Genomic DNA, 11,662 nt, shown 5'->3' with positions numbered 1-11,662 from the left:
GTATGTGACGGTACCTCTTCGTTTAAACTGATTCAGGATCTTGATAGCAAGGAACATTCTCACGATCGTCTTGGCTAAGAATAGTATCAATATCTCCATGGGTAAGAACATTCGCACAATCTCTATGGCTAAAACCAATATGCTCGATCTCCATGGGAAGGAAGATTCTCACGATCTCCTGGCTATACAGATTCTCACAATCTAAATAGCTAAGAACATTCTCGCGATGTCCATGGCTAAGAATATTTGCACGGTCTCCATGAGCAGGAACATTCACACAATCTTCATGACTAAGAACGTTATCACGATCTTCATGGCTAAGAACGTTCTCACAAGCTTCATGACTAAGAACGTTCTCACAAGCTTCATGACTAAGAACGTTATCACGATCTTCTTGGCTAAGAACGTTCTCACTATCTTCATCGTAAGTAAAATTCGCGCGATCTTCATGGCTAAGAACATTTGCACGATGCTAGACATCACTATAAACTGCCACACTGCAGACATCGTATCAATATGACTGAAAAATTGTTAAAGCTACGTTAAAAATCCAAATCACATCATATCACACCTCTTGTTCTTTCATCATTTCGCTTAGCTTATGTTTCCTTTTAGTTTCAATATGCTGGCCGGTTAGTGAATGGCTGTGCGTTCAGTATTCAAGAAACTAAGGTACCATGCTGTGTTGGTATTGATTATCATTTTAACCATCTTTCATATTTAAATAGTAAGTATGTCTTATATTTATTTAATCAACACGAATGACATTACAAGTTAAAAAAAAAAAAAGCAACTTAACTTGTAAAGATGATTGTGGTCAGCCGGAAAAGGTAAAGAACTACATTTTGTAGCGGACACTCTCGGCAGAGATTAGAAGAGATAATTCACCCCTTCAGTACAATTGCTTGTAATTTAAACTTAACAAGCATCATTTCTTTTTAATCAAAGATTTATACATCTCGTGGTATCCCAGTGATACGGCGTACACACAATATATACATAGATATCTTTCTTTGACCTATGATATATTGTCCGATTGATTTTATTAAAATAGGAAATGGCTTCTATACTGTCTAAATCACTGATTTAATTTCCACTTATTAATCATTAGAAAATAACAACAAATATTAATCATGGGCACCTTCACAGAGGGGCAAGGGGGAGGAGAGTGACTTGCCCCTGCTACCCTTCCCCCTTAGATTTAACCTCTAAACATAATTTGGCCTATGTCTGTAAAGATTAAAAGCTGAACTCTACAGGTTTGCCGGTCTCCACAATAATTTTACTGGTGCCCCTATTAGCAATTGATATTCTCTACACGAGTTAAACATGTTACACATTTCCATCGATAACCTCTCTCTCTCTCTCTCTCTCTCTCTCTCGTAAAGGACAAAATATGTGGAGTGAGACAGATAAAGAATTTGGGCCTAATGAAACCAGTGAAAGGGACCATGCACCAAATAACCTAAAAGAACCTTGTTCGTGATAACAGTATGTGTACATTTTCCTTCGGATTTAAATACATTGTCCCTGATACCAATTATAAAAGGTTGATATAGCCTGTCGATACTGTACGGTACATTTCTTGGTTAGGACGCACACACATACTGTAATTCATTGTTACGAGTCTATGCTCTTAAAACAAGTAACATAAGAGTGAAAAGCAACAAGCTTTGTAAAATTTAACGAGAAAGAACCGATTTCGGGGTGGGGTTAATTCACCGTGTACACACATATTAAGCATGATTCTCAATTTGAGAATTTACGTACGTAGTTATTACATTTTTAAAGCTTACTATTACAAGATTATTATTATATAAGTATACTGGACAGATTCCTTTATATATTTTTACTTACTCTTCGTTATATATATAATTATCTAGATCTCGTCAAACCATACATTACTTTTAATGTGATTAAGGAGTAATATAATTAGGAAAATCGATATCTCACAAAACAAACATCCTCAAATAATGCTCTAAAAACAGTAACAAAAGAAAGAATGAAAACAACAAGCTTTGACAAATTTGACAAATAATTTATTTCCCTGGAACAACACTGTGAAATGAAAAAATAAGAACTTACGGTTTTAAGAATCAAATTCAAAAATAATCTAAGATTAGTTCACGAATTAAATTTTAGAAGTCCTAGTAATGAAATGTTCTAATGTAATTTGAGTTCAAACGCCGACAAAAAATCCGAAATGGAAGGCGATAACGTATACTGTAGTCTGTGCTGTGCTGTTGTGTCTACAGCTTTTTGTTGATTCCTAAACAATAATATTCCGGTGTTTGAATTTTCGAATAAAATTTAGATAAATGTGTTTGTCCAATTATTATGTATGAACACTCAAATATTTCCAGGAAAAAATTAATCGTTTAGAATCCAAATAATTTGAATAAAAATTAAAATAAAACTCCAAACCGGTAGCAAACAAACACTTTCCAGTGTAAAGTAAAATCCCAACTCATAAATATCTCTCTAAACATCACTATTATATCTAACTACTGTGCAATTTCGGAAAACCAAAATTTGAGAAATAGAGACTGTTTACCATCTAAAATCACGTACTCCTAGTATGACCTTGATAAAAACCAATCATTTTACTCTGAGAATAAAATAAAAATTGAAAGTTGTTTACTTGTCTCAGTGATTTCTGAATCAAGGTCGGGAACTAAGTTAAAAATATTTCGGTCAAACTCATTTTTCTGGAAAATATCAAATTCCTAGTAAACAAAATTACATTACCAAAGTAATGTAAAGAAATTTTTTTTTTAAAAATTAAAACTTACAAACAGACAATTACATTAAATCAAATATAAATTAAATCAAATATACATAACACATAATATAGCAAATTTGATTTGCTATGTACAGTGTCACAGATGGGCAGTTACGTAACAAATTGACATGTACAACATCGCAGACAGTTTTATGAAACTTTCTATGTGCAATGTCACAGACAGGAATTTCCATAGGAAATTTGCACATTAAATGTCATAGATATGAATTTATATAACAAATTGTATCAGATGTTATCTTTTCTGGCTGACAATCTCTATTAGGTTAAATATTTTCTTGGTCATTTGAAATTTCAGGAACAGATCTCATACAATTCAAATGCTAGAGGTTAAACACAATACTTTATGACTGTATTAACTGGTCTTACTGCAACAGTTATTAGTCTCTATCATGTGAATGTATCAAATGTTGATACAAAAACATTACATAATCGTTATATTATGAGTATTGTTTTACTTTAATACTTTAACAAATGGTAATCTCTATAATATTAGTGTATCAACTGTTTGAACTATAACAAGCATTCGTCTCCACAACGTGGGTACATCAGATGTTTCTACTAATTACGACAATTATTCTCAATAATATGGGTGTATCAACTGTTGGTAAAATAACAATAAATAATTGTTATATTGTGAGTATTGTTTTACAATAACAATTATTAGTCACTATAATGTGAGTGTATCAACTGATGTACTATAACAATTATTAGTTTCTACAATGTGCATACATTGTAATATAACAAGTTGTAGTTTCCGTAAGGTCGTTCTTTTCCATGTTAAACTTGAAGCAAAATTAATTTTGAACAGACATAATTGCTCTGTCCCTAATCCATGTAGTCTTTTGAATATTTGAATATACAATTTCATACAAAGCTTTATTAAAAATAATTTCGTTTTCCGTCTTTAGTTTTATTTCATTCAGAAAATAATATTTCTTTTTATGAAATGCAAAACCTCACTCGTTATAAAAGCTGAGGATATTATTTCTGTAATTTGATCACTGGACGCATCCTTGGACAAAGCGGATGTTCCCATTCGAATATTCTACCGACATGCATGATATCTACTGGGTCAAGTGTACGTACCCCAGCCGGCAATGGTCACCTAAAATGACTTGAAAACCGGTAACTCGGATATTCGACAGTGTTCAAACTGGCGTTCCAGACCCGGTGTAGCAGGCCAAATTAACCCCTGCCCATATTAAACCCAGAAATAGTTTAGTCCAGGCCAGAGTATACTCCGGGGGATAAAGTGTCCTAGGCTAAACTATGCCCGGGGGTGTAAAATAGCCTGGGCCAGACCATACCCCTTCAGGCCAGAATATGCCCCACTTGTATATTAAATTAATATTTACTTTTCAGTTTTCAACCATGGAAGAATGCCAAGTCTCAGTTCATATCTACCGAGGCATCCAAAAGTGATATTCATAACCGTGCCTTTTCTTCTGATTTTATTTGTTTGCGGGGTTAGGTTTTTTGTTTTTTTTTTTTTTTTTTTTTTTTTTTTTGCTTTGGTTTATTTTTTGGGGGGGGGGCATTTTTGCTAATATTCTGATAATTGTTTAATGTAAGTGCAAATTGGCAAAACAGAAGTCTCTTCAACTAAAGCCTTTAGAAAAAAATGAGACTTTAGCGATGTTATGTTGTTACTTCTTGGGTGTTACCATCTGAAGACATAAATGTTTTGCCACTAACTGGGTACTACCGTCAGAAGATATAAATATTTTGCCACTAACTGGGTACTCCCGTCAGAAGATAAAAATGTTTTGTCACTAACTGGGCACTACCGTCAGAAGTTATAACTGTTTTGCCACTAACTGGATACGACTGTCAGAAGATATAAATATTTTGCCACTAACTGGGTACTACCATCAGAAGTTATAAATGTTTTGCCACTAACTGGATACGACCGTCAGAAGTCATAAATGTTTTGCCACTAACTGGATACAACCGTCAGAAGTTATAAATGTTTTGCCACTAACTGAAGATATAAATATTTTGCAGCTGATGTTGTACTTCTGCAAATAAATACACACTTATATGTATGTGAAATGTCTAATTCATTCTTTTAGCTATGCAGGATAATAAAAGTTTGATCTTTTTCAAATTAATTGATAATAGTATACAACCGGCGTATGTAAATTCACCGATGACACTTTGCATGCATTGTGGATATGTTAATTAAGTGAAGACATTAAGTTTAATACTTTTGGGTATCCAAATTAAGTGAGTGAAAATATTATGCAAGCGACATGTGATGTACATTAATCGAGGACATTAAGTATACAACGTGTGGACATGCAGATTGAAAAAGATATTATGTAGGCGATGACAAAGCTGAATCCTCAATAAAATGTTGAAAAATTAAGTAATTTTTGTGCATATCGCTCAACACTATTGATATCATGGGGGTACAATTTGGCCTGAGGGGTATGAATTGGCCTAGGCCATAATATACCCCAGCGTATACATTGGCTCAGGCCATAATATACCCATGTATAATCTAGCCTAGGCCGCTTTAACCCCAGGTATACTCCGGACTGGGGGTATACTATTGCCTGTTACATCGGCACAAAGTTGATATTAAAATTAGATACCGGTCACACAAACTACTAGCCCATAAACCATTTCATTCCGTTCTTTAGAAGCATGAGGCATCGATTTCTATCAAACTTGGTTCTTTGATTTTTGTTTACCGGTGTGTATTTATGTATTTATTTATTGATTTGTAGATGTAGCATCAATAATTAACAACGCATGTTGATCTATCTAAAGAAACTGCTTCAGAACGGAAATATATTCCCACATCCGTGAATGACGGAAATACATTGCTAGTGCTAATCAATTTCCAAATAAAGAGAACTACGTGTTTTGATATCGAACGGAACTTGCAGTATGTGTTACTGGTATCCAACTCCAGGAAAACAGTCAAACACTTGCTAAAACACTCGTAGGGAGAGACAACAAAAAGGATATAGTGTTGGCATCGTCCATCGGAATAATTTAGGTGAGCATATTGATACATTACGGATGATGGCATTGGGAGCCATGGCGACGAAAACATATCTAATTCTTTCTGATGTAACGAGTGTTCACTGGCATGAATTTAACGTGTATCTGTTTGCAAATTTCTGAATAAAGTAACGATATAGTACTGCTCTGAAGGTATATAGGAACAGTTGATCCTGCATTGCCCGTTCCAACTTTATTTTGGATAGCATTTACAATGATGGATTGCCTGTAGCCAAAGATTGTATGGAATTGTAGACGCTCTGACAGCGACAGTTACCGTGTCAGACATACCTTCAGAGACTTGAATGTTTAAGTCCAATAATTTTCTGTTAAACCTAATTATGAAGTCTAATCTTCAGCGTTCCTGCATCGAGGAGCAGAGGAGAAGGTCAATGACAAGTAAGGAAATATTGTGAACGAGAACAAAGTGAAGAGATTTATGTTCAGACACCGGTATTGTAGCGGGGATACTTTAATGAGGCGGGATAAAACCTAAAACGTTTCTAATCGAGTCCGGAAGGTTTAAGACGGTGATGTCGGCCATCTCAGTCCTAAGAAAATCCGTAATACATCACAGGTTTTCCGATCTTCACTACCTTTTTATTATGAAAATGTTGCATTTGAGACTGAAGCCAGCCAGCAAAAACTAACACGGATGTGCAATGCGCTGTGATTCAGTTCCGAATGTAGTCAAATATAGATCTATTTGCCTGTATAAGAAGCAAAATCTCTGCCAATGCGGCAAGAGAGAACGTCCGGAAACTATACAAATATAGTGAACCTATTAATTCAGTCAATTAATGGTAAAATTTTCTGACACATTTCTGCCAGAGCATTGTTTGGGATTCAATGTTTTCCAGACGCAAACACTGGAAAACCAGACAAATCCGAAATTTTCAAAAGGTTGCCGATTCTATTGATATTGTTATATGAAATCTGCGCCATTTCTTTGACTAGAAATGCCTATAATGCTTGTCTTAACAGTCAAGGCAAGTTTAATGAATTCGTTTGAAATACGTAAAACAACAGACCAGTTTGCAAAATTGTGCAGCATTTTCCGAGCAAACACCGCTCTGGATTTACGAGCTGAAAATGAGACCTTTAGAAGAATTTATGTCTGCTTCATACATAAAGCCTTCCGTTTTAAAATATATTTGGGCATTATCATCATCAACACCAAAATCAGTTATGGTGACATCACAATATCGAAATGTTATTTTAAAGACATCTGAACGTGTAAGTCTAAGGGATAGCCGGAATATCAACAGCAAATCGTCATGCAGCATTTTACAAATGGAACCATTCGTGTCTAAATGACCTTACATTATCGTTGCACAGATGATCAAGCTTAAATGACGAATGTAAAATAGAAGGTTGTATTGCTTGATAAATTTGTTTGACATTAGAGCTACTGTTACTTAAAATTATTAAAATCACCGCCCAGGTGACCTAAGTGGTTAGAGCGCCCGCCTTGAATGCGGGAAGCCGCAGGTTCGTGTTTCCCGCTGAGTCGTACCAAAAACTTCTAAAGTGGTACTTGTAGCTGCCTCTCATGGTGCTCTGAATTAAGAGTTTAATGCTAGGAATGATAGGCCTGGTGTCAGGATAATCTGACTGGGTGGGACATGATGCTACATCACTATATACTGCCACACTAAAGACGTTGTAGCGATGTGACTGAAGAATAAAATGGTTACAGCTACGTTAAAAATCATAATCAAACATACATACACACCATTATTATATATATATATATATATATATATATATATATATATATATATATATATATATATATATATATATATGTGTGTGTGTGTGTGTGTGTGTGTGTGTGTGTGTTAATAATTGTATAAATCTTTGAATAATCAATCGTTCTACAAAGTGTTGAAAGATCACTTTTAAAATATTATTGTCTGGGTAAAATCAATTGAAAATCTCAATAAAATAAGCACGAACAAACACACACGTGGACACATACGTCAAACATAACGGTCTGAACGATACGCAATTTCCCGGATGAATTTATATTATATATACTTTACGTCGTAAGTCCTTGCTCCTATGTCAGCCAATATTTCAAACTTGATGGGTTTTTCCAGCGATTCGTGGTATTTCCGTAAATCTTTAGGCTGAAGAATCTTTTCAAAATAATATTCTTGTGCGATATATATATATATATATATATATATATATATATATATATATATATATATATATATATATATCCAGTTTATTTGGCAGAAATACGCCGCATGGTAAGGATCTCACACGAGTCAATGTCAGTTAACTTGTACATCTTAACAATACCTTATATTCTGTCACTGAAACTCTCCTGTCTATATCCTTTTCACGCTGTATGATTTGTAATTAATATTCTTACTATACTTTGCATCTCAGTGTTTTCAATACGAGTGTCTTTGCTCTATTTGTAGTATCCTTGAGTCTGGACTAGAATTACACTGTATCTCGTTGCTTTCAATATGGGTGCCTTTGCTCTGTTTGTAGTATACTTGAGTCTGCTGGGACTAGAATTACATTGCATTTCTTTGATTTCATTATGGGTGGCTTTGATCTATTTGTAGTATCCTTGAATCTTGGACTAGAATTACACCGTATCTCATTGCTTTCAGTACGGGTGTCTTTGATCTATTTGTAGTATCCTAGAGTCAGGACTAGAATTACACTATATCTCATTGCTTTCAATACGGGTGTCTTTGATCCATTTGCAGTATCCTTGAGTCTGGACTAGAATACCACACACTGCATCTCACTGCTTTTATTTAATACGCATATCTCTTAAATGACCATGTCCTGAATCCAATCCGGCGAATTAACCTTTATTTTCACCACTATGGTCAAAATCCCTTTCTAGCAAAATCGGCTAGACGGAAGTAGCACATTCTACCAGTTTCTACCCTGCAGTAAATATGCGTTAGGGTCTAATAATTGTACCGAACACGGCGCAGAATCTGTGTTATCTATGAATACTAGGGAAATTTATGACGGTTGATGACGTCATCAAGCGTTATTTCTACTATCAAAACTTTGACTATTCTGCTCTGGAAATTTAAATAAAATTATAAAATGATACAATCTGAAATACAAAGCAAGATAAACATTTTATCTTGTGAAATTACTTTCATCATGTTATTCATCATATTTACTGCAGGGTAGAAACTGGTAGAATGTGCTACTTCCGTCTAGACAATTTTGCTAGAAAGGGATTTTGACCATAGTGGTGAAAATAAAGGTTAATTCGCCGGATTGGATTCAGGACATGGTCATTTAAGAGATATGCGTTGGTACGTTACTGTCTTTTGAATGTATATGTGTAGTTTTTCAGTCTTCTTGCGATTCTGAAGCGATAAAAGACGCGTGAGAAAAAGTCGAATCGAGCGAAGGGTTGTGGTCACGCTTGCACTCCTTGTGTTTATTTATATTACCGATAAGGGGATTTCATATTGTCAGAGATTTCGCCGTACTTTATTGATAAAACGTCAGACTCCTGTAGTTTGTAGTATACTTTGAATCTGGGACTAGAATTACATTGCATCTCATTGATTTCAATAAGGGTGTCTTTGCTCTGTTTGTAGCATCTTTGAGTCTGGGACTAGAATTACACCTGTTTCCTCGTTTACCATATGCGTCTTTTTCATTTTATTTTCTAAGCTCACCACTTTCTCCAAGCAGAATGACTCAATACGTTGCTTAATTTCTTCCTTCAGTTATAAATTTATTTCATCTTTTCAGATCATCGCTATGTTCTCAAGGCTAACCCGTAACCCCTAATGTTTGCTTAATTTCTTTCATTTGGTGAAGTATTTCAGATACATCATCTAAGTTAGTGTCATTAGATGGGGACCACTTTTTTTCTCGTGACCTCTGCATTATGTGTGCTCTGATTTCATGCATCCACTTTTCCGTCAACAAGTAGGACAAGCTGTGTCTTAAAGTTTCGTTACATGTTCACTTCTAAAGTAGACCGTCTCGCATAGGTAACACATGGTCACATGTCGTACTTGTATGCAATATTCGAAACATGTAACCCAGTCATTACGTTCAAAAAGACAAAAAGATACAGAAAGGCATTATAACAAAATATATCCTGTGAATATGCCAATATATCACAGAGTCATTATGGATGGAGACACATTTTTCTCAAAGTAGAAAGCAGGAAAAATAACATATTTATATCAGCGATATCTAACCATGTTGCAACATGATAATTAGGGTTTTAATTAGACTATAGCAAAGACACTAAAAACAGTTTCGTAAATGAGATGCTTATATAGTGTTACGATTCTATGGGCTTATAATTAATAACAAAGAACGGCGAAAACCAACACGTCTTGTAAAATTAAACAAATACTTTATTTCCTCTGAATACAAAGTTAAAATTTAAAAGACCTTGTAGTATTGTGAATAAATGGCAAATAGTTCTAAAAATGCCAACACAAGTCGAAGTGTATGATGTTCAAGTTGAAATCCAGTGGTATTCAAAAAAGTAATAAAGTACGAGATTATTATTATAATAGCCAGGTTCGTACACGAATCTCTATCGGACAAGACTTGTCTCACAGAATTATAAGAACTTAAACATTCTTCATCATTTAATACATGCAACATTTAGATTCAAAATGGTGTGTTCAGTTATAAAAATGGCTAACTTGAACACAGACTCTGGTCTATCTAATAGCATGGTGTTGTATGACATGAATCTGACTATATAAAATTTAGAATAAAATCTGGAACAACCAATATCTCATACAATTCCATCACATAGCATGGATAGCAAAAAGAATGCAATTTTATTATTCACATACTTCTACAGCTGAAGATTGCTGCCGTAAAATGGACACCTTTCTGACAAAACTTGCATTGTGTTGTGATAATACTGTCGGACCTGACTCTGTAAGTACCATTGTTATGGTGCAATCCACGGCCAGAGAGTACGAGGTAATCGGTTTTCTCACTGCAAGCACCTTGCTCGAGTAGCATTTGGTGGACCTAATTCATTAGTCTGAAATAACTTAAACATAAATAAGCCACTCTCAGGTTTCGCTGTAAGCGGAAACGAAACCCGAGCAATTTATGGTTAATCAACATTAAGTGCACACAGTTTCGTGACACGTGCGAAATTGTAGAAAGACGGCACAGCAGCGATTCTGTCAGGCAATGTTAACCTAGATGGAATAAGATTGCAATTATTGATTATGGGTAAGATCTCACGAATCCGTTAAATCTCATATTCGGAACAGACTACTGTGGCAACACATGTAAGCATCTTCTCACACTTACTGCATAGTATATGAGCAAAATTATAACTTGTACACTTTGATATATTTAGACCAAGTAACCTTAAATTAAATTTAAATGTTACAAGTTATAGCTAAATATTATACAGTCTGTATAAAAAAATATTGACAGCTTTGCCTAGTTTAAGTTGCATAAATATAGGTAAGATGATTTTTGTAATTACAATTCATGTTCATTTTGTTCTTTATTTAAAAGTCAGAATTGTGCCATTAAAAGAATCACACAAAGAAATAATTCTAGTTTACGTTGCTACGGAAGGTTATTTACGCTATTTATTATGGGTTATTTATTATGGGTCCAAAGCAGTTGATTAATGGGCTTATAATGCTTAGAATGATGTGATATATCAGTAAAACATGCATGCTTATCAAACGTACAATAATTATTTATAAACATTGGTATATGGTACTTAATGAGAGCTAATATGAAGATATTATTGTACAGCCCACTCCGCCTGTCTACTAAAACATTTTTATCTACCAGAGATGGAGATACTCGAGAAGACATTTATGTCTAGCAGATGAAATG

This window comes from Sinohyriopsis cumingii, chromosome 5, assembly GCF_028554795.1.
Source record: "Sinohyriopsis cumingii isolate HCF-2022 chromosome 5, ASM2855479v2, whole genome shotgun sequence".
Lineage (NCBI taxonomy): Eukaryota > Metazoa > Mollusca > Bivalvia > Unionida > Unionidae > Sinohyriopsis > Sinohyriopsis cumingii.
The sequence above is the reverse complement of the archived record's forward strand: the minus strand, read 5'-3'. Positions refer to the sequence as shown.